We start from the raw sequence: 17,639 nt of genomic DNA, 5'->3' as shown, positions 1-17,639 counted from the left end.
ATCGAAGCGCTGCAGCCTCCATCCGCTATCTATTATTTTCACCGAGGCTACGATTAACCCTAGATTTGTGGCGGCGCCGTCGCCGTCACCCAGACTCGATTCCCTTAATCCTCCGCCTACCGCACCAGTCCGAGTCGTACGATTGCCGCGCCTCCAGCCCGCCGTGGATGGGGCCGTACCGAGAGACCCAGCCCGGGGAACGGCCGCCAGCCAGATTCGGCGCAAGCTGCGCGGCGATTCCACCTTGTGGCGTGGAGCGGCCGAGCGGGGGGTTGCGGCAGCCAGCCATTGTCGTTCGGCTGCGAAGGCCAGATGACAAGGGAGGACGAGGTGGAGCTTGGCTCTGCCCAATTCGAGTGGCATCCGGTCTTCCCCTGATTCCGCGCTTAGAGGGAGGCAGAGCTCGACTCAGCGTGCAAATCTTGCCTTGGTGCAACAGCGGCGCGGCTGTTGCAGCGAGAGGAGGCCGGTCACTGAAGGTCGGCGGCCAGGGGAGTAGCTAGGCGGGCCGGCGAGCTCTCTCTCTCCATGGCGTGCTGGTGTTTGCTTGATGCGCGAAGATTGGAACCGAGTCAAAGGAAAAGAGAAGGTTGATGGAGGTGTGGTGGGACCGGGGTTGGGCTGGACATCTTTTTCTATGGCTAGAGGCAGGACACGCGTGGATTGTTGGCCCCGGAGGAAAGCCAGCATCCCATCGTCCGGGGTATCGACAGCGTTTTCCTTTTTGCTTGCTCGGCATATCTGTTAATATCTGTTGGTGGTGAGAAATTTTGCCCTTCTTGGATTGTACGAATCTTTTTTTACATGACTCTGATACTGTGATTCAAATCTTTGTTGTTGGGCGTTCGGCTTTCCCGCAGGCGTGGTTGCTCAGGGTGCTAGCGATGGATTGCTGCCTCTTCCCGCTCTCCTTATTCTGCAGAGGTGCATGTCTACTATCTTGTGCTTCCGTGCTCGCACATTTACCTCTGATTTGGGCCGGATGTGTTTTACTACTTGTTTAGTGGTTGACCTGCTTAAGTTTTAGTGCGTTGATTGTGGCTGCACTTTTATTAGTCAATAGTCATGGTATGGACACATGCATGCTTCTATTGTAATAGTACCCCTATTACCATATCAGAAATGTATCCTGGTCCAGGCCCTTTAAGCTTGAACATTGCAATAGGAAATGTTAACTCGGGAAGTTTAAGGTGAACCATCACGATATATATCAGCCTCCTAAATCTTTGCAAGAATCCAAATGATTAATTCCTACATCGTTGCATATAAAAATCAAGATGAGCATGGCTCCAGCTATATAGCATGCCAACATGAGTCGATAAAAATGTTGTACATGTTGTACAGGAATCTCTAAATTTGCCATACTATGGACATTGTCTGAAAAACAAAATGACACTACCTGGTACTATTTAATTAGGGGTTTACACTTGCCAAGTGAAGTGGTGAAAAAAAATCCAAGTGCCTAGAATTAGAAAGATTGTTTGGTTGAAAGAACACATACATGCTTTAAAACTGGAAAGTAGTTTCTATTGTAGCTCGATTAGATAAACAATATATTATTTATATTCAAACAAGAAACACATCAGGGGCTTTATTCAAACTTGAACATCATGGGGAGTAGTATACGGGAATAGTGCACTCTCCATTGCAATAGGAAATGTAAACCGAGGAACTTGAAGTTGAACTATCAGGATATGTATCATTTGATTACATCAATTGTACATCCAAGAAGAATCAGGTGCCTTCAGCACAGTAGCCTCCATATCTGAGAAAATGTAGATGGATAACTTGAGTTGTTGGTAAAATTGAGCTGCATCAAAAAATGCTACATCTTTTGTGCTTTTGTGTGGTAGTCACTAATGAACCTTATTGTTGTCAATTAGCATGCTTGGAAAAATAAATAGGAGGTAACCCAAGAATGTAAATGCTGGTTATTGGTTCCAGTCAATTTGGGCATGGTAAATTAGCAGAGCTTGTAGAAAATGTGACACATGAGGATTGGATTCTGGGTGTGTCCATCCGATTGTTGTTTTGGTATTTAAAGAGGTGTGTGTCTATGGCAGTGCAGCTAAAGGCTGTCGGGTGCTCTACAACCTTTGCTGCAAGGGAGGTTGTATAGTTCTGCCTAAATACACGGCGTGGTCTTCTCCTCTGCACGAGCTTTCCATGTTTGGCGGTGTATCTCGCTGATCAATATACTAGACGCTTACTGGTTGGATCACCTGATTTGTTAGCTACAGGCGGTTATTTAGGTCTGCCTTACTCTACTTCGGTTGAGTTAATGAACCAGAGAATAAGTCATTTTGTTTCTGTAATCACAGGCCTAGCATAGAAGATAACTCTTGGTGCTCCAAGATCCATCAAGGTTCGGTTAAGAAAAAGGATCCATCAAGGTTGATTCCCTCTATTCTCAGTAGCATCTTCAGGTAGTTACCATTAACCAATGTGCACATGATCATGTATAAAATGTGGCATTCGTTTGTGGTTTTGAGGGTATGGTAGTACTCAGCGATAACATTAGGAAACATCACCCTTGACAGATCGTTTTTACCAGCAGATGGTTGTACTCTGTAGTTTTGGATTTTCTGTAGTGTAATACCCAACCCCTGGTACTATAGATAGCGTTTGTACTTTTTTGTCTTCCCAAATGTCCTTAACTGTCTAAATTTTGTCACACTTTTTTGATACTTCTACATACATAAGCTGAAAAGTGGCACCAGCGAGTGTAAATTGAAGCAGAGCTATTTTTGTTTTAGTTGAATTTGCTAATATTGTTCGTCGGTGTCTTAGAAAAAGAGAACATGTGAATGACTTTATAAAGTAACTCATCTGTATATTGTCTCAAGACTTACTATTTTAATCTCGACAAGCGCACAAAAGGTGGATAGTACAGTGTTCTTTCAATCCTCACAAGCCTAACTTCCATTTGATGCCAGTTTTATATTGCTCTTTCAGTCCTCAAAAGAATAGTTATTTGAGGAATTAAGGCATCAAAGCTTTGTCTATTTTTTCATTAGGAAGGACAAGAATTGAAGTGTTAGAATTTCTACATACCAGGGTGAATAGAGGCTTCTTAGTTACTGCATTTCAAATCGGAAGATGAACAATACATTTTGTTTTGTTTAAAGTAATATGTTTATTCTTCAGGTGGAGGAAGACAAATGTGAGGTCAGCAATTTACTGAGGAAGAACAGACAAAGTTGGTGAAAGACAGGCGGATAAGAAATGGCTATACTATTGAGTGACAAGATAGTTACTGTGGTAACATAGAAGGAAGAAATTGTCTTTAAGAAGAATAAGATCAACGAGCTTCAGGTGCTAGCTTTTCTGTATGCCAGCAAAATTAATTAATTTTACATGCTCATTTTCTTAATTGTATTAATTTCTCAGAACATTTATTTGGTGATCACGAAATTTCTGTATAATGTCGGATAATAAGTTTGTTCAAAAAGTTCTGTATGTCGCATGCTTTGCTTGTAGACATAATTTGATCCATGGAGCGTTACCAATTTTGTTGGGCATTGGTCAAACTATGCATCTTCATCTTTTCTCCTGTGGTACGAAGATATGGCTCACATTTTTGTGCTCTTATCTAGAAAAGAGCGATCATATCGCCTTCCAACAAAAGCCCTACTACTTACTTAGAGGTAGCATTTTTTTAGAAACAACTAGAAAGCCAACAGAACTTGAAAACAAAAACCGTGATCAAAATTGGACTATGCTTACCCTTGAAGCTGCACCTTCCTTGCATAATTCGTATCTATGTCTATTACTTCCATTCTCTAAATCCACATTTTGCCTGGTTACAAATTTCCGTATGACATGCTTGAAAACATTACAAGTCCAGGCCATCACTTCTTCCCCATGTTGCCTTTACCACCCAACTGAACCCATAGGTGTTCATCTGCGTCGAAGTCGGTACGACACATTTTCGGCGATGTGTCTAGAACCAACTAACAGATATTCACACCGATTTTAAATTGCTTGTGCCATTGAGACAAGAAATACACAATGGCGTAGGCTAAAACATTTCTGAATATTCTATCCCTGCAAGTTGGGTTCAAACGAGTTGAAGGCGGCGCGGCGAAGCGCGCAAATTCATCTAGTAATTAATAGTTACGATGAGAACCAACCTGTGGTTGGATGGTTAGGAGGGCAGTGGCACCCCCAGCCCACCAGAGTTTAAATTCTAGATTTGACACTTTGGTGTCTTATAAAGACGGAATATTCTTCAGTGGGAGGCGACGTAGTGCAAATTTAAAGTAAGACCACGACACTTATTATGAATCGAAGGGAGTGAATAAAGATTCAGGAACAGAAAATGGGAGGCAAAACTGACGACCATACTACTGTTTTGTATTGTCCCTCAAAGCGTAAAATAGATGGTTTCGTGCATCGATCGGTGCCGAGTCCTTATCGAAAAGGGCAAATAGCGTAGAACAAATGATCATATTCTAAATTTAAGGTCTCTTTCAAGCATAGTAGTAGTACTCTACACAGCACACACAAACTGAAAGGGTTGACGCGTATCATATCAAGCAACAGTGCCAACTGACGGTTGGTTGAAGAATTTGAAGAGCTGGAAGGTGTGGTGTCGGCAACCAGTGGTCAATGGCAACCAAATTGTTTTCTTGCGTTGCGTGAAGAAAATCGATCAGAGATTCGTTCAGCTAGCTTCAGCTCTAATACCTGCACGTCTTGCCAGAGCTTCGTTGTCGCGGTGTTCGGAAGGAACTTGGACGGCAGGGGTCGATCCAACACCAGAGACCGAGCCGCTCCTCCTCCCGGAACAGCGCCAGCGTAGCTCTCCTATTCGAACTGTTTTTCGTCATGGTAATCTAATTTTAAGGTCTCTTTCAAGCAGGCAATAGACAGGAGTGATACTCCACAACCCAAACTGGAAGCGTTGACGCGTACCATATGAAGCAACAGCGCCGACCGACGGTTTGTTGCAGAGAATTTGAATAGCTGGAAGATGTGGTACCAGGGGCCGGATGGGGTTGACCGGATGATCGCGTCCCTTTCCGCTTGCCGGGTACATATACTTTGAAATCACAACAACATCTGGGAAATGGTTTTCTTGCGTTGCCGGAGCTTCATTGACGGCTGTGGCGAGAAGCCGAGCCGCTCCTCCTCCTCCTCCCGGAACAGCTCCAGGCAACCGCGCATATATAGCATACGGGATGGCTGTCGCGGCGGCGGCTGTTCTGGTCCTTGTGCTGCTGTCCTTCTCCGGCCCTCTGTGTCCCAGGCTGGTCCGCGCGTCTCCTTCGCCGTCGCCGCCGGAGCCCGTCGCGCTCACCCTCCTCGCCTGCGCCACGGAGAAGGGAGCAGGTACGCGGTCTAGGTGCCGACCCAACTAAACCGATTTCCATATGAGACCGACCCAACTGGCCCAATGGCCTTTTTTTGGGTCAGGCTAGGAAACCGATGAGTCACCTGGCACATTCCATCCCAGAGCCTTGAGATAATTTGCAATGCGATTTCATTTCAGTGTGCTTGGATGGAACGCCGCCGGGCTACCACCTGCAGAGAGGCTCCGGGTCGGGATCCAGAAGCTGGCTCATTCACCTAGAGGTACCATCCGTCCATCAGACCATCACTCACAAATTTTCTTATCTATTAGTAGTATATGTATTTTTTCATGTCTAAGAAAGCATCAAAACAGAAAAAAAAAACAAGAATAGCAGATTGAAGATGAGATCAGGTTCCCATGTTCTTATGATTCTACAATGTTCATAACTTAAGTCTATGTTCATGGATGGTTCCCTACACTTACTTTGTTTGCTAAAATAATGCCTTCCTACAATGATTGAGATGCTCAGCAAATAAACTCAAGCCTGGCATGGCCGTTCATTGATTGACCTATTTTTTTTCATTTAACAATATATGCCTACATTATTGGGATGTTTAGCAAGTAGACTCAGCGCTGCTAGGGCCATTACTTGATTGACCTATATTTCAAAATATCCAGGGAGGAGCTTGGTGCAGCACAGTCCAGCGTTGTTCTGACCGCAGAATGACCGTTTTGGGTTCATCAGACTTCATGGAACCGGTCCAGTTCGCCGGCAGTGGGATCCTAGACAGTGATCAACATCTGAATCCCGGTAGCTGCCCATGCTTCTCTGTCACACACCCCTCCTCCCATCAGTATCTAATTGTCTAGTCACTTTAAATATATTCTCTCCTCTTTCTCTCTATTTGAATAAAGTCAGGCTCCGAGGCCTTTATTTTTTTTCCTGTTCTTCCTTTCACTATTTTTGATCGGCACATTTTTAGATTTCTACAACTGGAACAAAGTATATGTGCGGTACTGCGACGGGGCATCTTTTTCGGGGGACGCGGAAGGTCGGGCGCAGGTGATTTTTGTGAATCCTCCTCCGACGTCGCTGTTTTTGTTGTGTGAAGTGATGTTCTGTTGGTAATGATGTAGGATGGAAGCACACTTCACTTTAGAGGATTGCGCATCTATGAGGCAGTCATTGATGAACTCATGGAAAAAGGACTTGCCAAGGCTACACAGGTCATACTTCATCTACCAATTTCACATAATTTTTTCTTAAAAGACACATCGATATTAGATTTTTCTTATTTGTTATGTGTCCTGGGAAGTCGGCAAAGGGCTCTTGTCAAACACCTGATCGACAGGCGGGTATTCGTCTAGTGTCTTTTGTCTGACACTCGACACAGCTTTGGCCGGGTACTATTTTGATACTTGGTGAAACAAAGTGAAGAGGCGAAGATGGAGATACATGCATAGATATCACCCCGATCAAGAAACAACCATTGGTTGTTTAATTGAGAACAATACCATGTGAAAATGAAACAACCTCATTTTTTTCACTCATTTCAGGCTCTCCTTACGGGTTGTTCTGCTGGTGGTCTAGCCACGTTGCTGCATTGCGATGATTTTAGTGCAAGATTTCCTAAGGAGGTTTCGGTTAAATGCCTTGCTGATGCTGGGTTTTTTCTTGACGCGTAAGACATATGGAAATAAATATAATCCGCTAACATTCCACCTGAACTAATGTAGCACCTGTTTCCTGGCAGAAAGGATATATCTGGAGAAAGGTCCTTTCGGTCTAACTTTGACGGAGTTGTTCAACTCCAGGTTAGCTGTCCGACATTGCAACCTTTTTATGCCGTTAGTCTTGTTCAAAGAATAGGGAACACATTGCAACAATTTTCAGTCCAAGTAACGTTTCCACTGAGTTCTCCTCCCTTTTTTGCTCCTACATTTGTTTCAGAATGTTAGAGAAGTGTTATATATGGACTGTCTTGCCAACAAGGGGCCAACCGAGGTAGATTCTGCAGTATAATTCGATTCATGCCCAACACTTATGCTGGCCTTCAGAATGTATTAGTTAGTATCAGTTAGTTCATTAGCTGACATAATGTTGCTCCTAGTGTTTCTACCCAGCTGAGCTTATTAAGAGCATCCACACACCCGTGTTTATTCTCAACTCTGCATATGATCCATCTCAGGTAAGTTTCACTATTTTCTTCTTGTTCTTGTATCCATTTCTGTTGGTTAAGCTTCTCACCGTTCTACCTTATGGTTCTTTACCATAGATACGAAATATTCTTGTACCGGGCTCATCTGATCCTGATAAGTCATGGTTGAGTTGCAAGGATAACATCAAAAATTGCAATTCCACACAAATTCAAATCCTTCATGGTTGTCTTATCTCATCAATCGGTTTTCTCTTCTCTTTCAGTTAGTACCTTTTCCCTTTCTCTTTCCTTATTAAACACTAAATAGTTGCTCTTGTTTGTCGATAGGATTCAAGAATGCAATGGTCAATGACTTGAAGGTCGTCGAAGAGAAGGAGGATTGGGGCATGTTTATCGATTCATGTTTCACTCACTGCCAAGCGCTTTATGGCATCTCCTGGAATTCACCAATCTCCCCGAGGCTTGGAAATAAGGCACGGAGTTAGAGAAATACACCGTCAGATTATATGTGTTATCTTTGATGCACCAGGTTGTTGCTTGGATTGATATATTTCGATTTCATTTTGTGGAACAGACCATTGCAGAGGCGGTTGGAGATTGGCAGTCTGGAAGAAGGCACAAAGTGAAATATATAGACTGCGAGTACCCATGCAACCCAACTTGCAGCAGTCTATTGCCTACACCTCCATGATTCATTACCACATGGGATCGCCTCGAGATTTACTATGTAAAGATTCAAGAATGAAGGAACACTACTAGCAATCATCATATTGTATTTCCCATCAGACTGAAAATATTGCTTATCTGGAATGAAAATAAGTAAGGTTCAGATGGTCGACAATTACGTGGAGTGAAAATGTATTGAGTGAAAAACTAAAACTATTTGTATCATAAAGCACCAAATAAGCATGATAAAGTTTTCGAGAAAAGGGGAGCATGATGACTGATGGTGTCCGAATTCTGTGGCGTGGCAACATTTGGCGCATGAGTGAGGTGCGTAGTTGATTCAAGACGGTATATACATGGGAACTTAAAGTCGCGGGGTAGACTGATCTTCTACCAGGGAGTCAGGTTGAAGGTGGAACTGTAGTTTGGCAGAAGATTCCACTTGGTTTATGGAGGGGATATGGCGTAAGCATGCGGAGATTTGAAGCCTATTCAGCCGAAAAGCGAGAAGCACGTTAGCCCGAACTGGGTACCATGGTCAGAGGGATGAGTGGAACTCGACATCGGTCGGGTATGACTGATGGTTATCTGCAGTGCGACCTGAGTTGGTGTGAGTAAGCTACCCGGTAGATCTTGGCCAAGATTGTGGATGCTCGCCGCGGTAATAGCAACGAGGCATGCAGTAAGTATGGGACACATAGAAATGTTAGGGAATTGCGGTCTGACAAGTGTGCAGGGATGCTAAAGCAGTGTTGACCAGTACCAGTTTCAAGTTGGTGACTGGGTCTGTGGGGATTGACGTTAAGTGATGGACACAAGTCAGCTACGAAGAATCCGGGAAAGTGTTTTGGAAAGTCTAAGATGTCAATGGATTAGAGAGCACATGGCGGTATATTCTCTGAAGTGCATGGGGCGGTAACAGGATACAGAAAGAGGAGGAGTGATGTAGCTATGCTACATGAAAAAGACTATCTGGAAGGATGCGACGACTCTGAATTTGATTCAAGGTGATCACATGGCGACGGTGAAATTCCTTCAAATTGGAAGCATCTTCACGCAGATGATTGATCGGTGTGTGATAATGTTGAACATGAAGAAGGGATTGCAGTTGCAGCTGAAGGCATGTGGAGTCTGGGAGTAGCAACGTAGCTCATGGAAGAAAACTCAAGTCCGGAGTTTGATGATTGGACGAACTCAAGGCGGTGGAGATTATTCGCCAATATGTTTGTTAAGTTTGTGTCAAATATTAATATACGAGTTGGGATACATTTGGACGTGTGTGTTGTATTGTGAATAGGATACGAGTAGTACTAGAGTTGGACTCTTATATCCTAGGTCTCCTATATAATGTGACAACGTAATGTAACATATGACGACTTGATAGCAGCAGAAGCGAAGGGAAGCCGGTGGCTTGTGTTGGTGCCCGAGGCGGCCGGTGTTGCAGTATCAATGGAAAGGAGCGCCCATAGTCATGCCCTACAGAGTAGGCAAGATCGTTGAACTGCATTAACAAATCTCGGTATTGTCTATTGTCTTCTTTCTGTGATTGTTTGCGCCTACGACGACAACACTTCTGCAGCAGGGATGATGTGGGTATTATCCTTCGGGTAACCCATATTACGCTACCTCTTACGGCTCAATCATGGGCCCATGAAGATCATCTACTAACCGAGGTGGACCGATACGTCGGTTCCAAAAGAAGATTCGTGATGAACAAGGCAAGAAGATGAAAAACAAGGAAAGTTTAGATGTAGAACTCTTTGTAACCTAGTCGAACCCGGATAGAACTCTCGTGACCTGTCTTGCAATATAAGGGCCAGGAGAGGGTCTGCCGAGGGATACACAATCAACATAGCTAGAACCACTGTAAGTCCAGAGCTAAGCCTTTAGTAAACTTAGCTTCTCGACGAGATCTTAGTCTTAGCCTTCGGCTACCCTATTGTAACCCGATAGTTTCAGTAATCAAGATCAGACAAGCAGGAAGTAAGGGTTTTACCTCATCGAGGGTCCCGAACCTGGGTAAATCTCTCTCCCCGTTTGTTTGGTATCCGATGTCTCGTATTAGCCTGCAGGATTCCATCAACCCTAAGCCCTAAAAGGTGGGCATTGCCGAGGAGTACCCTCGACAATTGGCGCCTTCTGTGGGGACCCTGTCGGCACAAGGCATGTCATCGGCAACTCCGGTCACATCAGCAACGTTCGTGCTGACCTCGCCAACACCTTCATGTCCAAGAAATTCGGTTCGTTGCGGTTCCTTCGAGTTCCTCCCACGTGCTGAAACATTGCGTCCGATCCCTTTGGAACCGCACGGCAATATGGGTGCAACCTTCGGCGGTGTCCACTTCATCGTCGACTCCGGAGGATTTATTCGACTTCCAAATTCGGCAGCATCAAGTTCAAGGTCTACGGCTCCAGAAATCATTGTTCCATCGGTGAACCTGCCTGGGAACAACAACGAGAGCAGCCGAAGAACTTTCGGTAACAGAGAGGAACATCGGAAGAGGCGAAGGGATCTTCGCCGCGAAGAAGAAGAACGGGCTGCAAATCACCTCCACCAGTGTGATAAAGGATGTTATAGCGCGCAATTAAACAAGAATCGCAGCCGTGCACCTTATTTTCTAGCCGCGGAGCAGCTTGTCGCACCATGTTACTTGCACTCTTATATCGACCCAAAAGACAACATCGAGAAGGCCACACATTTAATCAAAGAATATCAGCAGTTCCTCGACATTCAGAAGCTGTGTGAAGAGTTAAGGCTCGATTCAGAAGCAAAAGCTCGATTGGCGGAAGAAAGAACAGTAGCTTACAATTACCCTCGTCAACGACAATATGATCCAGACGAAGATATCTATATACTGACTGAAGTTTATCCTGCGTCTCGAGGGTAAGTGAACATGATTCACAAGACTAGCTTTTCAAAGAGAGAGGCCAAGAAGTTTTCACGGGAAGTAAAATTTGCAGAAGTAGCTATGGCAGCGGTACCCGATTATATCGACTGGTCGGATCAATACGTCTTGTTTAACAGAGCAGATCACCCGATAGCCGTTCCAAGGCCCGGTCATGCGACCCTAGTCCTTGAGGCACAGATAGGAGGATACAATATGATCAACGTGTTCATGGATGGAGGAAGTGGTCTAAACGTCTTGTTTGCAAGTACAATGAAGGCAATGGGATTGACGACGGATATGCTAAAAGAATCCAACACTGGCTTCCACGGCATCATCCCAACCCGACCCGCCTAATCCCCTTGGAAAGATTACGTTGGATGTTGTTTTTGACACACCCAGCAACTTCAGAAAAGTGCAACTTGAGTTCGAGGTGGTAGATTGGGAATCACAGTACCACGTCATCCTCGGTAGGCCAACGTTCGCCAAGTTCATGGCGGTTCCTCATTACGCATATTTGAAATTGAATATGCCAGGCAATAATGGGACAACAATAACCGTTCAAGGAAGTTTTTCTCGTTCTGATAACTGCGCAAGAGATTTCCAGAAGATAGCCTCCAAATTTGGAATCAGAGAAGAACTCAATGCACTGGATGCAATCACGGATCATACATAGCCAACAACCGATAATTGGAACACAAAGTATGACGAGTTCGACGTTACCAAGGAAGCAAAGAAGCATCAAGTGCACCCCTTTGACCCGAAGAAAACAGTCAACACATCGGTAGATCTCACTACCGCATAGGGAGGCGTGCTCATCGAGTTCCTCCGTGAGCATTGGAAAATATTTGCATGGGAACCATCCGACATGCAAGGTATTCCCAGGGAACTCGCTGAGCACGCCCTCAATGTTAACCCCAAAGCTAAACCTGTACAGCAGACATTGCATCGTTTCTCGAAACCAAAAAGAAAAGCTATTGGTGAAGAAGTTAATTTGCTCCACAAAGCTGGTTTTATTCGAGAGCTCAAGTAAGCTGTGTGGATAGCTAATCGAGTAATGGTGCCAAAGAAAGATACGACGGCCCTCTGTATGTGTATCGACTTCACAAGCCTCAACAAACATTGCCCAAAGGATCATTTCCCGTTGTCTCGCATCGATCAAATAGTCAACTCCACAGCAGGATGTGACCGCCTCTCCTTCCTTGATGCCTATTTAGGATATAATCAGATCAAGCTCAAAAAAGAAGATCATGAGTGTACGTTCATAACTCCACATGGTGTTTACTGCTACAACGTCATGACATTCGGATTGAAAAATACAGGTGCTACCTATCAGCGGTGTATGCAAGCCTGCCTCTGGGATCAGATTGGCCGCAATATAGAGGTTTACATTGATGACATCATCGTCAAAACCAGATATGCGGCCACACTCATTGATGACTTAAGGGAAACTTTCAACAATCTCGACAGATACAAAATCAAGCTGAACCCGAAAAAATGTTTCTTCGGGGTACCAGGAGGCCAAGTACTCAGGTACTTTATTTCAGCAAGAGGAATAGAAACTAATCCTCTAAAGATTAAAGCTGTACTTGACATGGAGCAACCCAAGAGTTTACAGCAGGTACAACAGTTGGCAGGACGATTAGCAGCTCTCAGTAGGATCATTGCAAAACTAGGAGAAAAGGCTTTACCATTCTATCAGCTAATGAAAAAATCCAAAAAGTTCGAGTGGACAGTAGAGGCTCAAGATGCTTTCGATAACTTGAAGAAGGTATTATCAATCTCTCCAGTTCTCGTAACTCCACAAGAAAAGGAACCAATGTTGCTCTACATAGCCGCAACTGTTCAAGTCGTCAACACTGCCCTTGTCATCGAACACGCATAAGAAGGAAAAGTACATGGCGTACAATGCCCTGTCTACTACATCAGTGAAGTACTCACACCAGCAAAACATCGATACCCTCATCATCAGAAGTTGGCGTATGCCGTATGGAGGACAACACGAAAATTCCGGCATTACTTCGCGGAACATTCGATTATCATCGTCACCGAGGATCCATTGAAGAACATACTCACAAACCCCGATGCCACAGGCAGAGTGTCCCAATGGTCTATTGAGTTGGCACCTTATGACATTTCTTATGTCAATCGAACATATATCAAGTCCCAGGTCCTTCCTGGCTTCCTGGTCGATTGGATTCAGTCGCAAATTCCGGCGACACCTGGTATGTCGGGTTCATGGACGATGTATTTCGACGGATCTAAGCGAAGCACAGGCGTATGAGCCGGAGTAGTGCTGATCTCACCACAAGGAGAAAAAATTAGATATGTTTTAAGGATGAATTTCTCATTACCAACAAATAATGAAGCAGAATACAAAGCACTATTACATGGTATGCGTATGGCCAAAGCATGCGGAGCTACTCGTTTGGATATTTATGGAGATTCAAATCTCGTAGTTCAGCAGTCGATGAATTTGTGCGATGCTATTAGCGATAATATGATTGCGTATCGATAAATGTATCAATCAATGGAAGCTAAATTTGAAGGCTGCGAGTTAAAACATATCGGCAGAGCAAGCAACGAGGAAGCCGACACTTTGGCTAACATCGGCCCTACATGCTCTCCTATTCCAGATAGATTCTTCTATGAAGTAGTTACTCAAAGGTCTATTAAAGTAAAAAACTTCGGCACCTCCAGAAGTATCGGTTACTAACCAGGGGGCTACGCTCCAAGAAGCTACCGAAGATATTATTGATGGATCTAAACAACAAGTTCTTCTTCTCGAGCCTTTGTGGACTGAACCTTTTCTGGCATATTTGATGGAACAACGGTTGCCATAGGATCCAACGGAAGCTAGACGCATCATGCGACGATCTAAAGCTTTTACCATAGTGGATGGTGACCTTTATAAGTGAAGTATCTCTGGCATCTTTCAACGGTGCATCGCCATCAACGATGAAAAGACTCTGTTGAGAGAAATACACAAAGGGACATGTGGCCACCATGTAAGCAGCAAAGCACTTGTAGCTAAAGCTTTTAGAGTTGGGTTCTATTGGCCAACAATAGCAGCCGATGTAAGGGACCTAGTCCAAGTGCGACCCTTGACAACGTTTTGCACCAAAGCCACATGCACCTGCCACAGATTTAATGACAATTCCTTTGGCCTGCCCTTTGCGCAATGGGGATTAGATCAAGTTGGTCCACTACCGAAGTCATCGCCTGGAGGTCATACCTATTTATTGGTGGCAGTTGATAAATTCACCAAATGGATTGAGGCCATACCAGTCACACATCAAACAACCAAAACCCCTCTCAAATTATTCAAAGGAACAACTTGTCGTTTTAGTGTGCCTCATAGCATCATTACAGACAATGGAACCAACTTTAATTCTGAGGAATTTCATCAATTCTGCAACAACAATGGTATCAAAATAAAGTTTGCTTCGGTTGCACACCCTCAGAACAATGGGAAAGTGGAAAGGATTAATAGCTTAATATGTGATGGTATTAAAAAGTGTCTCACAGGTGCGGCTGGAGCTTGGGTCGAAGAGTTACCATCGGTACTTTGAAATTTGAGGACTATACCAAATAGGTCAATACAATATACTCCCTTCTTCCTTGTCTACGAATCCGAAGCTGTTCTACCTGCCGACGTTCGCTTTGAAGCACCTCGGGTAGCCTCATACAGAGAAGCAACTTATGTTCAAGCACTTGAAGATGCTGTAGATCTTCTTGATGAAGCTCGAGACGTCGCTTTAGCAAGAATAGCAGTATACCAGCAGGCGATACGGAATTACCACAACCAAAGAGTTCGCACTCGAAGCTTCAGCGTTGGTGACCTAGTGCTACGCAAGGCAGGACCCTTAAACTTGAATCTCCATGGGAAGGACCGTTTATCATAACTGAAGTCATACCAGGAGGAGCTTATCGACTCAAGAATCCTACTTCGGGAAAAGATGTTGAGAACCCATGGAACGTTGCACACTTGCGACGATTTTATGCGTAGAATTTGACCTTTTTCTTTCCTGCATTATGGCTTTTTGGCTAGTTACGAATTATGAATAAAACTTATGATCAGCTTATGTGATTATCTATTTATTCGAACAAAATGTTCGGGATCTTTTTTATCGATCACAACTCCCATCGGGAGCTCCGATTAACAATGCGTCATAAGCCTGCTCGGCAATACTCAGGGGCTGCAGGAATTAATACAATATTATCGTTAACTACTACTTCCATGGGAGCTATGGTTATCGACGAAGCTTACCCCGCAACATTCGGGGGCTGCGAAGTATTATTACAATATCATCATTAACTACTACTTTCATCGGGATCTATGGTTATCGACATATCGTGGTTTTTCCGGCAACACTCGGAAACCATAAGTCTAATTTTAATCAAAGCCTCGAATAAACATACGAGTGCTGGAATTGGTGGAAACAACACAACATACTAAAGGCTCATACCAGTGCACCGTGGTATGAAGCCTAACAAAAAAATGCCTAATTCCCTCGTTTATTCAAAGGATGTCGCTCTTACAAACGTACACGCGACTCTACAAAAAACTACGGGGTCGTCGAGTGTGCAAGCTGACTTGATCACTCAGTTGCCTTCGACAAAATATTTCGGCTGGACTTACGGTCTTTTTCAAGAGATCTTGGATCTGGTTGTTGGATTAGTTGCGAAGGAAAGGGCATCCGACATCAAGTCCACTCGAAATTTGTTTGTACGGTCGACAGGCATGTCGGCAGTAGCTAAAATATTATGGAGAAACAAGTTACTACAACAATAAAGTATTCGGAAAAAGGAACATGTAAGCATGAAGAAATCTTACTTAGCAAGTTCTTAATGGACTCGCGGAGGGCACCTTCCTTCTCATCAGCTTCAGCGAAAGCCTTGTGCCTTGGTTCTTGCTCCTCCTTCATCTCCTCTCTCAACTTCTTCAGTTCCTCCTTCAAGCGCGCATTTTCACTTTGAACCTCGGCTGCTCAATCGAACCGTCGCAGTGACCACGTCATGGATGATGACATAAAAAATATAGGCTCCTGATGAAGTATTCGAAGAAGTTTATACTGTTCGAGTAGTACAACTTGAGTCTACACACGAAGTTTATAGTATTCGAGTAGTACAACTTGAGTCTACACACGGTTGCAAGCATCCGTGCCTAGACTCGGGGCACCTGATAAAAATTATGGATCCGAAGATTCCAGAAGATCCAAAATCATACCCGGGGACTTGATTCTGAGTAGAGTAACGATGTTTTGTCATCGGTAGTTAACCAGAATCGATTTATCGTGTAAAACTGAGCACACAACTCAAATTCCTTACGTACCATCAATTGACATGACTTTACTCAAAGTTATTGAAGACCTGATATACAAAAGATATCGAATAATTGCAACAGCTCATAAAAACATCGACAAATAAAAACATTCGAGTAGTACAACTTGAATCTACACACGGTTGCAAGCATCCGTGTCTAGACTCGGGGGCTACTGCCATCGGGAGCGCTGGAGGCGCACTCGATAAAAGTGAAGTTTTCAAGAGATCAAGGTCTTCCGGAGATTCTGAACGTTCGACAGAAGACAAGTTTTAGTCCCTGCCCGAAGCTTCACTTCGGCAGTCACTCAGGGGCTACTGATGTGGGCATTACCCTTCAGATAACCCATATTACGCTACCTCTTACGACCCAACCTGGGGCCCATGAAGATCATCTACTAACCGAGGTGGGTCGATACGTCGGTTCCAAAAGAAGATTCGTGATGAACATGGCAAGAAGACGAAGAACAAGGAAAGTTTAGACGTAGAACTCTTTGTAACCTAGTTGAACCCGGACAGAACTCTCGAGACCTGGCTCGCAATATAAGGGCCAGGAGAGGTCTGCCGAGGGACACACAATCAACATAGCTAGAACCACCGCAAGTCCAGAGCTAAGCCTTTAGTAAACTTAGCTTCTCGACAACATCTTAGTCTTAGCATTCGGCTACCCCATTGTAACTCGATAGTTTCAATAATCAAAATCAGACAAGTAGGAAGTAAGGGTTTTACCTTATCGAGGGCCCGAACCTGGGTAAATCTCTCTCTCCGTTTGTTTGGTATCCGATGTCTCGTGTCAGCCTGCAGAATTCCGTTAACCCTAAGCTCCAAAAGGTGGGCATTGCCGAGGAGTACCCTCGACAAGGGAGCTAGGGGAATGGCTCAAATTGCTCAGGAGATTTTTGGACAATCACAGGGGTGGAACCTTGTGAGGAGGAGGATAGCTGCGTGATGCTCATTGTCTCCAGAGAAGCCTGAGTTCTTATGCCTAGAGAGATTGCCTGTAATAGAACCGCAGACTGTTGCTGTAATTCCTTTTGGGTCGGATGTTGCTTAAGTCTCTACCTTTTGGTTTAGAAGCTTATGTAGATACCTTGCTTGTTCCTCTTTTGGGTAAGGAAGTTTCAGCGGCTAGCAGTCAGTTCTGTGTTAGTAGCCATGTTTGAGGGATGTTGTAACATGACAATCTAGTTTCTTCAATGAAACTAGGAGCCCACTGGGGCTTCTTTTTCTCTAAAAATACAAATGAATATTTTCTAATTATTCAGTCTCTTTCAAGCAAACACTAGACGCGCGCGTATCATATCAGGCAGC

At 44.2% G+C, this 17,639-nt stretch overlaps 1 long non-coding RNA gene and 1 pseudogene across 1 annotated transcript; both read left to right on the top strand.

Moving 5' to 3' along the window:
• Window positions 1-594: 594 nt before the first annotated feature.
• LOC124667833 lies at window positions 595-3,521 on the top strand. Its single transcript, XR_006991421.1, has 4 exons — window positions 595-760; window positions 861-924; window positions 2,322-2,426; window positions 3,148-3,521. It is a non-coding gene; the product is annotated as an uncharacterized LOC124667833 (long non-coding RNA).
• Window positions 3,522-4,011: 490 nt separating this feature from the next.
• On the top strand, window positions 4,012-8,200 carry LOC124662157 (annotated as a pseudogene).
• The last annotated feature ends 9,439 nt before the right edge of the window (window positions 8,201-17,639 follow it).

This window comes from Lolium rigidum, chromosome 6, assembly GCF_022539505.1.
Source record: "Lolium rigidum isolate FL_2022 chromosome 6, APGP_CSIRO_Lrig_0.1, whole genome shotgun sequence".
Lineage (NCBI taxonomy): Eukaryota > Viridiplantae > Streptophyta > Magnoliopsida > Poales > Poaceae > Lolium > Lolium rigidum.
The sequence above is the reverse complement of the archived record's forward strand: the minus strand, read 5'-3'. Positions and strand labels throughout refer to the sequence as shown.